We start from the raw sequence: 11,679 nt of genomic DNA on the forward strand, positions 1-11,679 counted from the left end.
CTTATTAGTACAATCCTTGATTTTGAGTTCATTGGATTACTGCAGTATAATCTATTTGGAAGCCACTAAACAATTGATGAAGAAACTTAAAATGTGGCATTGCAACTCATTCATTCATTTAAAAAATAATTATGATAGCGTTTCTCAATATTATAGAAAGCTTCACTGGCTTCCTGTGCATGCTAGGATTTGTTTTAATTTTTTTTTAAATAAGATTATATGGTTCAGCTCCAGCTTACTTTTTGAATCACTTTGCTTTTTTACAAAAAACTAGTCACTAGAACATTGACTCTATTTACCTTTCCATCTATACAAAATTTACAAAGAACTGAACTATTAGATATTCTCTTTTCTTCATCAGGCAGTTCGTCTGGATAAGAATGTGGTAAAGGCGGTTAGCTTAGCAGAGTTTAAAAAAGGTTTGGACAGCTTCCTAAAGGAAAAGTCCATAGACCGTTATTAAATGGACTTGGGGAAAATCCACTTTTTATGGGATAAGCAGTATAAAATGTTTTGTATTTTTTGGGATCTTGCCAGGTATTTGTGATCTAGATTGGCCACTGTTGGAAACAGGATACTGGGCTCGATGGACCTTTGGTCTTTCCCAGTATGGCAATACTTATGTACTACATAAGTCATTGATACTCTAGATTTCTGGATGAAACTACACAAGCTTAAGTTAAATGCAGAAAAAACTAAGGAGCCCTTTTACTAAAGGCTTGCTATACAGCAGTCTTCAGTGGTAGTTCTGCCTCAAGCACACATAATTTCCGGCGCTATGGAAAATAATTCATAGTAACACAGTAGAGGATGGCAGAGAAAGACCTGTATGGTCCATCCAGTCTGCCCAACAAGATAAACTCATATGTGCTACTTTATATGTATACCTGACCTTGATTTGTATCTGCCATTTTCAGGGCATAGACCATAGAAGTCTGCCCAGCATTAGCCCCACCTCCCAATCACTGGTGCTGCCACCCAGTCTCTGCTAAGCTTCTGAGGATCCATTCCTTCTGAACAGGATTCCTTTATGTTTATCCCACGCATTTTTGAATTCCGTTACCATTTTCATCTCCACCACCTCCCACGGGAGGGCATTCCAAGTATCCACCACTCTTTCCGTGAAAAAATACTTTCTGATATTTTTCTTGAGTCTACCCTCCTTCAACCTCATTTCATGTCCTCTAGTTCTACCACCTTGCCGTCTCCGGAAAAGGTTTGTTTGCAGATTAATACCTTTCAAATATTTGAACATCTGTATCATATCACCCCTGTTTCTCCTTTCCTCCAGGGTATACATGTTCAGGTCAGCAAGCCTCTCCTCATACGTCTTGTAACGCAAATCCCATGCCACTTTTGTAGCTTTTCTTTGCACCACTTCAATTCTTTTTATATCCTTTGCAAGATACGGCCTCCAAAACTGAACACAATACTCCAAGTGAGGCCTCACCAACAACTTGTACAGGGGCATCAACACCTCGTTTCTTCTGCTGGTCAGAAATTCTGAAATTTCTAGCACTGCGAGCTGCCCCGGTTACTGCCAGATTACCGCAGGAGCCCTTACCACTGGGGTGGCATTAATGCTCCTCCCCACATAATCTTACCACATGACCATGTCTTTTTTAGGGGCTTTTTACCTACCACAGTAAAAAGGGCCCTGGTATACAGCAAAAACAGCTACCGCAGGACCCTTTTTCCCACAGCTTGGTAAAAGGACCCCTAAATTTTGATTGATCAGTCATTCAATTCCAGAAAAGGTAAACAGTATTAGAATTAATCAGACTTTGTATCAATTTTCTTCTTCTATTAAAGTTCTAGGTATTTCTGATTCTCATGTTAATACACTAATACAGAGAGCTTTTTTCATCATGCGTAGTCTTAGGTGGGTATTTTATTTATTTTTGTTACATTTGTACCCCGCGCTTTCCCACTCATGGCAGGCTCAATGCGGCTTACATGGGGCAATGGAGGGTTAAGTGACTTGCCCAGAGTCACAAAGAGCTGCCTGTGCCTGAAGTGGGAATTGAACTCAGTTCCTCAGTTCCCCAGGACCAAAGTCCACCACCCTAACCACTAGGCCACTCCTCCAATATTTTGATCAAGATCATTTCCGTTTGATAGTGCAATCGTTGACGAGTATGCTGGATTATTGTAATGGCATCTATTTGGGTGTTTTAAAACAATCCAGAATAGAGGACTTCATTTTATTTACTTCTTCAAAAAAAAGTCTGATAGCGTATCTCAGTTGTTTATAGTCACTGGTTTTTGGTTTCTGCTAGAGTTCAATTTAAGTTTTATTCTTACTTATAAAGCAATTCATAGATTAGCTCCTTTTGTGTTTTTTAGATCATTTTGGTTTTTTAGGTCATTTTGTTTTTTTATCAAAAATCAAGAGCTACAAGATCAATAGCTCTATTCACTTTTCCCCTTTTAAAAACTGTAAAAAGATTTAGAGCCCTAGTTACTAAGCCGCAATGTAGGCATGCTAGCTTTTTAGTGCTCACTAAAATTAGCACGCACTGTGAACCTATAGGAATATAATGGGTGTTCTATTGTTAGTTTACAGTGTGGTTTAGTAAACAACGCCCTTAAATTTAAAATGCAAGCAGAGAGATACAACTCTGACGCATTGCATATGGCAGTGTAGGTACATTAAATCCTTTTGGTGGGGCACAGGTAAATTCTTGAGTGGGGTTTTAGGATATCCAATTGCTATCACCTTTGATAGAATGCTACTTGGTATTCCAGGGCAGTGGGGACGCCAGGAGAGCGTTTGTTTCTGAGCAAATCCAGCATAGTGGGGAAAAAGTGTATTCTCAATCACTGGCTAATGGACGTGCCTCCCTCTCATTGGTATTGGAGAAATAAACTACATCAACTAATGCTTTGGGAATCGAGTGGGGCGAGACTGACACCAACAAGACAAGTGCAGTTTCTGAGCACTTGGAAGAAATATATAAACACGATTTCCCCACGAGCCCGTAGTCAAGTACTCAATGGACTACCATGGGGAGATGGAGGAGAGTAGATAGGCTAGGATGTAGGACATGCAACAGGAAGGGGGGGGGGGGGTTAGGGAGGGGAGTATGGAATGCAAGCCATAATTTTAAAAATGCTGAATAATAGCAAAGTGCTGGTCAGAGAGATTGGGGGTTGTGTGTACTGTTTACCGTGAATTGCATGACCAGTGACATTTGTTGAATAAATATCGGTTAGCTACAAAGAGACGGAGGGGGTGGGGGGGAGAATATAAAACCATGATCATGGTCTGTTTATTGCGTATAAATGACGTACAATTGTAGTGTTGAAGTTGCATGATATGTATTACATACTATGTTATGTTTATTTCATCATCAATAAAAAAAATGTTGAAACTAAAAAAAAAAAAAAATTTAGATATCCTCTTTTCTTTCCAAGCAGCTTGTTTTTAGTAAAGACATTCAGACTTTTTTTTTTACATACTTCAAGTTATTTTCAATTCAGAAAAATATAAAAACTTATTTCTGAAGTTTGTCTTACAAACTAACTAGTATGAATTAGTAAATGAAACTTTTTTTTCTTTTAGTATGTAAATTTTGTTAACTATTTTAGTAAATTCCTGGATACGTCCAGCTTCTTGTATACTGGGATCCGCTTTGAACTGTGAAGTATTAGCAGAATACAAGTTTCATTGTTAATGTTAATGCCTCAGGCAGGATTAGTGGAAAGATAAAAAGAATTGAAGAGGCAGGCAGTCTAGTCACGATAGACAACTGTGGAATTTTAATAAGGTGCAAAATTCTATGAAAGCAATGAAGCTTGTAAATATTTAAGGCTCCTTTTACCAAGCAATAGTAGTGATTCCCATGCAGCAAATGCGATGAAGCCCATAGGAATTGAATGCACTTTGTCACATTTGTCGTGCACGACTCGTTAGTGCAGCTTTGTAAAAGAAGCCCTTACAGTCTTCAATAATACCACAAAGTGCTGTCTGTAATAAATCTTTCCACCACTAGATGGCTTTTCTGCTCATCCGTCTGAGCGGTCCATCCCACCTACCAGGACCAATTTCTTCCAGATGTTCAGCTTGATGTGAATATCCTGTTCTTGGTAACCATAGCAGCAGCTCCAAGAACATACAAGAATGTGTTGCTCCCTTTAATTGTATCTTTGTACACCACATTGATGTTTTGAATGAAAGGTGGTTTATTAAGGCTACTAACCATTAAATCTTAAGAAAAAGTGGTAAAGAAATAATCTAGGAACAAATTTTCAGCTAGTGTGGACATCACATTAAGTTAGACACCAGCACCAGTGCTTAATTTAATATGTATATTCAACATCTCTATCCATGTAGGTAGTGCTGAACATATGTATACAGTGCATTGACCATATCAGCACTATTCATTTAGCAACTGAATATTGCTCTTTATAGAATATTTTTAGAACCACATCCATCCTGTCCTGGCCCACAAATATACAGCTAGAACATGTCTGATTAGCCAACATATACCCTTTGAATATCAGCCCACTAGTATTTAGCAGCTATAAATATGTGTTCATGATATTGTGGAACACCTAGCTGAATTTGCTCTATTTTCCAAAACATGCACACATCTCTGATGCAAGTGTCTATCCTGTTTGTGAAAAATTTGTCTTCAAATGTTTGTTCTAGTTCTGAACAAAAAAAGAGCACTAGTATGCAGAATAGAGCAAGTCTTCCTGCCAAAACACTACTCATATAAAAATGTATCAATAAAGCCGAAAGATAGTCCTCTTCAGCTGATGTGGGCATCCATCTTGTGCCAAGCAGGAGGTTTCTGCGACATCAAGTTTTCTTCTGGTGTACTAAAGGCTGAATTGAGAGAACCTTTCCTTCAACATAAATTATGCCAGCATGGGCACACTGATATCATTGCTCAGCTTGCTGGATGCAGGGCAGATGGTGCAGTATGAAAGGAAGGAGATACTTTACATAAGAACATATGCATTGTCATACTGGGACAGATCGAAGGTCCATGAAGCCCAGCATCCCATTTCCAACAGTGGCCAATCCAGGTAACAAGTAACTGGCAAGATCCCAAAACAGTACAATACATTTTATGCTGCTTATCCTAGAAATAAGCAGTGGATTTTCCCCAAGTCTATCTTAATAATGGTTTATGGACTTTTCTTTTAGGAAATTATCCATTTTTCCATATTCTCTGGCAACGAATTCCAGAGTTTAATTACACGTTGAATGAAGAAATATTTTCTCCGACTTGTTTTAAATTTACCACTTTGTAGCTTCTTTGTGTGACCCCTAGTCCTAGTATTTTTGGAAGGAGTAAAGAAGCGATTCACATCTACTCATTCCACTCCACTCTATTTTACAGACCTCTAACATATCTCCCCATTTCACTGGTTCACTGCACAGTCAAGGGAAACATTTACTATGCTGGGCACTAAGCCCTAGGTGAATACCCGAGAGACAATGACCTCCGGATTCTATATAGATTGACCACAGTTGGGCGCCCAGGGAAGATGTACGTGCAAATTAATGAGTTGGCAAGGTGTCAACAAGCAATAATTGGAGTTAACTGGCATCAATTTGGATGTGTGTGTGCATGTGGCCTAGTCGCTATTCTATAACATCTGCACCTAAATATTATATATAGCATGTTACCTAAAAGGAGCGTGGCCATGGAAGGGGCATTCTCAAATTTTCAGTGCAGTGTTATAGAATACTGGTGTTATGTGCCCAACTTGTGTACCATAAGTCCTCACACCCAAAGTTGGGTGCAGGAATCCACGCTAAGCGCTACTCTCTAAAGGACGCTCAGCTCGGAGCACCCTTTTATAGAATTGCACTTGGCATGGATTTTTCCCAGTGACTTTGATCACTATTTACTTAATCTAGCCCTGAGATTCTCCAGTTGTTTCACAATGCAGGAGAATGCCAGCTCTCCTTTTCAGGAGCAGAAAAGTTGTCCTTACATAGGATTTCACTCTCTGCCACCTTAGTCTTCAAGGCAGACAGCATGGCCCACCTTCTAGAATGCCATCCACTTGGTACTGAGAGAGGAGCAGAATTATTTGATGCTTAGAAACTCAAACGAAGCTTGGTTCTTTCAATAAGAGAAGGGATTACAAGAGAGTTTAGACATCAAGGAGATATGGGATTGGTAGGCTATGAGGATTAATGAAAAGTTATGTAATTCACCTCAAAGTAGTTTTTTTTGTTGTTGTTGGGGGGGGGGGGGCAAAGAAGATCCTTAAATTAAGATAAATGTTTAAAAAGAAGACGATAACAGCTAGCAAGGCACAGGAGGTACCAGGTCTGCCCTCTTCCTTTTGCCCTTTCTGTGTCCTTAGGGCCAGTGTTTAAAATGCTGGGCTCTAGGGCAGAAATTTGGGAGAGGGTCCTAATGGCCACCATCAGGTGTATCTCAGTCAGCAATAAGTAGGTTTTGGGCAACTGCCCTGTTTAATGACCTTTACACATTCTTCCCGATTCCCCCTCCCACAAGTCCCATCTCTTTCTCTGCGACAATCATAGGGGAAAGGGGCCTAAAGAGAAGGCAAGATGTTTAAACAGGACAGAAGGTAAACAGAGCGCGTTTAAAAGGAGATAAGGCAAGATAGTTGCAACGAAAGGATCCACATGAGGTCGGATACAACCCTCAGGAGAAGGGAGTGGGGAACAAGGGACCATTGTCCTCTCTAACAGGGATCTGCAGAAAAGAGGGGCCATAAAATACATTCAGCATGATTCCAAAACAGATTCTACCCCTAACCCATCCAGGGCATGCATAGGGAGGAGATAACAAGTCACAAGCATTTAGATACCCTCACACGTCGAGCACTGTTGTTTACATACATCGGAGGACCGGACCCTACCCTCTCCTCTCCTCTCCCTAGCGATCTGGCATCTCTCCCTCTTTCTTCCACACCTCCCTGTCTACGATGCGGTTTCTCTCCCCACCCCGCCTGCGGTCTGGCATCTCTCCCTTATTCTTAAACACCCCGCCAGCAGTCCGGCATCTCGATCTCATTCTCAACACCCCGCCCCCGGTCCTACCTTCAAAACAGTCTTTGAGGTCACACCAGCAGCGACAGTAATTCATGGAGGTTGCCTGCAGCAGCTCTAGCGCTTCCCCCTACCAGGTGGTCCTCCTCCAGTTCCCCTCGGACGCAATTTCCTGTTTCCGGCGCGGGAGGGGAGAGGAAGGATGAGAAGTGGGGGGGGGGGGGGGGGGGGGAACAGCATAGGGAAAAAGTCTGGACTCTGGAGCTAGTTGCTGGTATCCTACATTTGAAGGGGGTTGAGAGAAAGATCTTGTGGTACCTGTGGGGAGGGGTTCAGAGGGGGAGATGTCCAAGGAGGTTAAGATTGAGAACAGCCGGAGACAGTAGTATCTAGCAGATTATTAAATGGGTTGAAGCCAGTAGGCGGAGCTTGCTGACACACTGGTTCACCCAAAACAATTGCAAATTGCTATTGAAAAAGATTATTAGAAATAATGGACTGCCTATGCCTGGTTCATCTGTCAAAAGCTGTTTCAGTTGGATAGGCAAGTGCCTTAAAAGGTGGAGGACAAAGATTTTTTTTTTTTTTTACTTATTTGACAGCTTTTTAATACATTTGAAAGAGTCCCATATGTAGATATAAATATCATGAAATTAAAACTGAATATCACTAAAACAGCTTCAAAAATGATTATAGCTGGTGGAAACAGCACTAATAAAGGCTGTATTTTGTGCTCAGTTTTCTAACTTGTTCTATACAATACAGTGATACCTGGCCAAATTTCAGTGAGGATAGCCTGTTTACTGATGGATTCATCTTAACTGTTGTAATCTGCCTTGGGAAGCCTGGGGCCCTGTTTACTAAGCCATGCTGTAGGCACGCTACCTTTTTAGCACACTAACGCTTGAGACACCCATGGGTGTCTCTAGCATTAGTGTGCCCTCATTTTTAGTGTGTCCTAAAAAGTTAGCTTGTGTACAGCGTGGCTTAGTAAACAGGGTCCCTGTTGTTATAAAGATTGGAAGTAAAATTAAACTTTCTTCTCATTGGGGCACATGGAATCACATCTTCACCTTCACCTCATCTTTTTTGTACAAATTGTTTATTTTGTTTTGAGCATGTTTCAGGGTGGTTTTCATAAGTCAAAATAATTAAAATAAATATTTTCTTTCATGCAGAGCTCTCATTTGTTTAAACATAACTAAATGGGCTATAAGCCCCTAATGCAGTCCATTGGTTTTCTTATCTTTGTCCTTGTGATGACTTATACTGTGCCAACACTGGAAATACAGTGAGACAGAATAATAGAATTCAGTAACATCAAAAAACTTATTAACATTATAATTGTGTTCAAATTTGGGTTATAACTTAGAAAATGCTGTTGAAAAATGACTTGAATAAGAAATATATATCACAGAACTGGAAAATGTTGGCACATTTAGATTGACTCTGAACTTCTTCATGAAGGTGGCTCATTATTGAATATCTTTCTTTTAATTAGTAATAAGAAACAATATTAAATGCATTTATGAGGAGTCACATGATGCTCTGAAGAGAGGAAGACGTAGTCCCGCGTCCTCCAAGGCCCTGGCTCCTTAAAACGCATTAAAAACCTGGAAATATAGGGAAGGGAAGCAAAGCCTCAGAAGCTGTGCAATAGCAGCGCAAGTTCCATGGACAAATATCTGAACTCGCCAGCACATACAATGGCGAGTAGAGGGCCAAAAAAAGACAAAGACAAAACGAAGGCGCCAAGCGGAGTCGATGACGGGCAGCAGGTGAGCGGAAGTGCGCCCTTCATGGCGGAGCAACTACAACAGATCACCGAGGCAGTAAGTGCAGCAATAGACTCAAAATTAGAGAAATTATACACGCAGGTCTCGAACCTGGAGGCACAGCAAATTGACACCACGCAACGAACAGGGGAATTGGAGCGCCGTGTATCAGAGATAGAAGATTCAGCGGGGCCTGCGGCGCTTACGCTCACGCTCCAAAACATGTCCGCCACAGTGGAAACCCTAAAAGAGAAGCTAGACAACCTCGAGAATAGGTCGCGACGTGGAAACCTGCGGATAGTGGGGCTGCCTGAAACTGTAAATGATAGAGTGCTTTCATCGGTCTTAGAAGCATGGCTATCAGAGGAGTTTGCGCTGTCTGACAGCGCAGGAAAGCTTTGCCTTGAGAGAGCACACCGCATTGGCAGACGACAAGATGGAAGACAGACCCCGCGGACAGTGATAATTAAAGTGCACAATTATGTGCACAAAGAGGAGATTCTGCACGGATTTCGTCAGAAGCGAAACGAGCTGCGGTATGAAGGACATCCAATGCGTATATTTCAGGATTACTCGGCGGCCCTACAGGAAAAATGCCGACGATTTACGCCACTATGCCAGAAGCTGCACGAGCGACAGGTAACCTTTATGCTGCTATACCCTGCAATTTTGAAAGTAAAACATGAAGGAAGATGGAGAATATTTGAAGACATTCAGGAGGCACAAAAGTATGTTAAAGACATGGAGGCATCTGAACAGGCTGAAACGCAGACTTCAGACAAAGGATGATTGATTGCTGTAGAGAGCCATTCAATGAAGGTACTGTTGCCATTACATGGAGAGGCTTATCATAAGGAACTGACATGCTAATTTCCAGTATTAAAAGAGAGTTAACATTCAGGGGAGCGGGGAGAGAGGGAGGCGGGAAGCCCCTTATGCCCATCTACATATAATGGGTCCAGGTTACAGGGATAGGTTTCAGGGGGGGGATGGGGAACTTGGGATGGGGGCTGGGGGAAGGGAGGGACACGAGGGGAAAGGGCAGATAGGAATACAAAGTGGAAGCGAAGAGTGGTTGAGTGTACGGGATTGGAAGAGTCAGGAGCAGCTGGTGCAACGGCAGATATTAACATGGAGGTTCCACAGGGTGGGCCATGCACGAGAACAACAAATTCCTGGGGGGAGGCTAGGACCCCTGGGAAAGGAATATATAGACAGCTTAACCATCCTAACTGTGATTGAGAATACAGGCTAATCTACTAAGGGGGAATACAAGACTGATATCGTGGAATGTGGGCGGAGTCACTTCCCCAGTTAAGAGAGCAAAGCTTCTAGGTGCCCTGAAGCGGCATGGGGTGGGAGTAGCTTGCTTACAGGAGACGAGACTTTCCCTAGAGGAGCACCAGAAACTACAAAGAAACTGGGTAGGTGAGGTGTTTTGTTCACCGGCGGTGGGAAGACGTGGAGGAGTGGCTATTCTAATAAGTAAGACTGTGGCAGTACAGGCTAAGATATTGTTTGCTGACACTGAGGGCCATTATGTGGGGGTACAGATAAATCTGCAAGGGAAAAGCTATTTACTAGTAGCAGTTTATGCCCCCCAGACTGGTGGAAAAAAAATTTTCACAGACCTTTTTGCACAGTGCCAGAGACATGGAACGGACCCCATAATAGTGGCTGGAGATATGAATCAGGTCATAGATCCCCTGCTGGACAGAACGGGACACTTACGGGAGGGGAGGGCCTATGGGTCTGGAATACTGGAGGCCTTCTGTGATGGACTGGGTTTGGTGGACCCTTGGAGATTGTTACATGAGGAAGAGCATGATTTTACGCACACCTCAAGGGCGCACGGAACCCAGTCCAGGATAGATTACATTCTGGTGTCACAGCAGCTGTTTGCACGAATTGTGGAGGCTGAGATAGGCCCGGAGGAGGTCTCGGACCACGCCATGATTTGGGTAGACGTGGAGGCCCAGCCCTACTACCGCACACTGGGAGGGTGGAGATTTCCGGCATATCTTTATGCTTCGCCTGAATTCACCAAACACCTCATACAAAAGTGGGAAGAATTTGCGAAGCATAATGAACAGCATGTAGAGACTCCTGGCCTTTATTGGTCTACGGCTAAAGCCGTAATACGAGGGGAGGTGATTGCGTACGTTAGCAGGAGGAACCGCAGGATAACACAGAAGACAGTAGAGCTAAAGAGGAAGGTCAAATTGGCTAGGGGAAGATATGTGAACAATTCTACTAAGGCTAATTTAGAGGCTCTGACTGAAACAGAGTAGAGTTAAATAGCCTGCTGCAAGATAGGTACATGAAGGCAACAATAGTCCGTAAATATAACCTTAGTAGTGTAGGGTGAGATAAACAATACCTAGGGCAACAGGTACCCACCGATTACTTATACCAAGATTCCCTGATGCATAAGTCTGCCTAACAGACTCACTAGCTCTGTCTAGGGTGAGATATCGGAATCTTGCTTCTGGCACCTCTCCTGGTGTTTTGGTGTGTAGAGTGAAAAAGAAAGACACAGCTGATAGATATATATATATTAGCTTTATTATGGATAAGAAAATAGAAATACTCTGCGCCAGCTGATGCAATAAAAATATCCCTTACTGATATGAGCACTACCGAAAATATATTGTCTAAACTACACTCTGATTATCCTGAGACTAAGTACGGTAATGATTAGAACAGTACAAATGATAACCTAATAATCCTTATGAAACTTATCACATCTTATGCAAAATACACATTAGCTGCTTTCCCTGACCAAGAGCTGACATAAACCAGTCGTACTTAGATAAAACCACTGCCTAACCCCAGACCAGGAAATATATCACTGTGATCTTACCACACTGTCGTGATGACGGCTTCAGATAAGACCGGAGCAGAATCTCCCCAGAC

General features: G+C 42.2%; 1 protein-coding gene across 1 annotated transcript in view; it reads right to left on the reverse strand.

Moving 5' to 3' along the window:
• Window positions 1-7,160, reverse strand: part of AGPAT3 (1-acylglycerol-3-phosphate O-acyltransferase 3) — a 119,668-nt gene extending 112,508 nt beyond the window's left edge. The window contains 1 exon segment of the mRNA XM_030203774.1: window positions 7,040-7,160. The gene's annotated coding sequence lies outside the window, so the exon portion shown is untranslated.
• Between the last annotated feature and the right edge of the window lie 4,519 nt (window positions 7,161-11,679).

Source organism: Microcaecilia unicolor, chromosome 5 (genome assembly GCF_901765095.1).
Source record: "Microcaecilia unicolor chromosome 5, aMicUni1.1, whole genome shotgun sequence".
NCBI classification, from domain to species: Eukaryota; Metazoa; Chordata; class Amphibia; order Gymnophiona; family Siphonopidae; genus Microcaecilia; species Microcaecilia unicolor.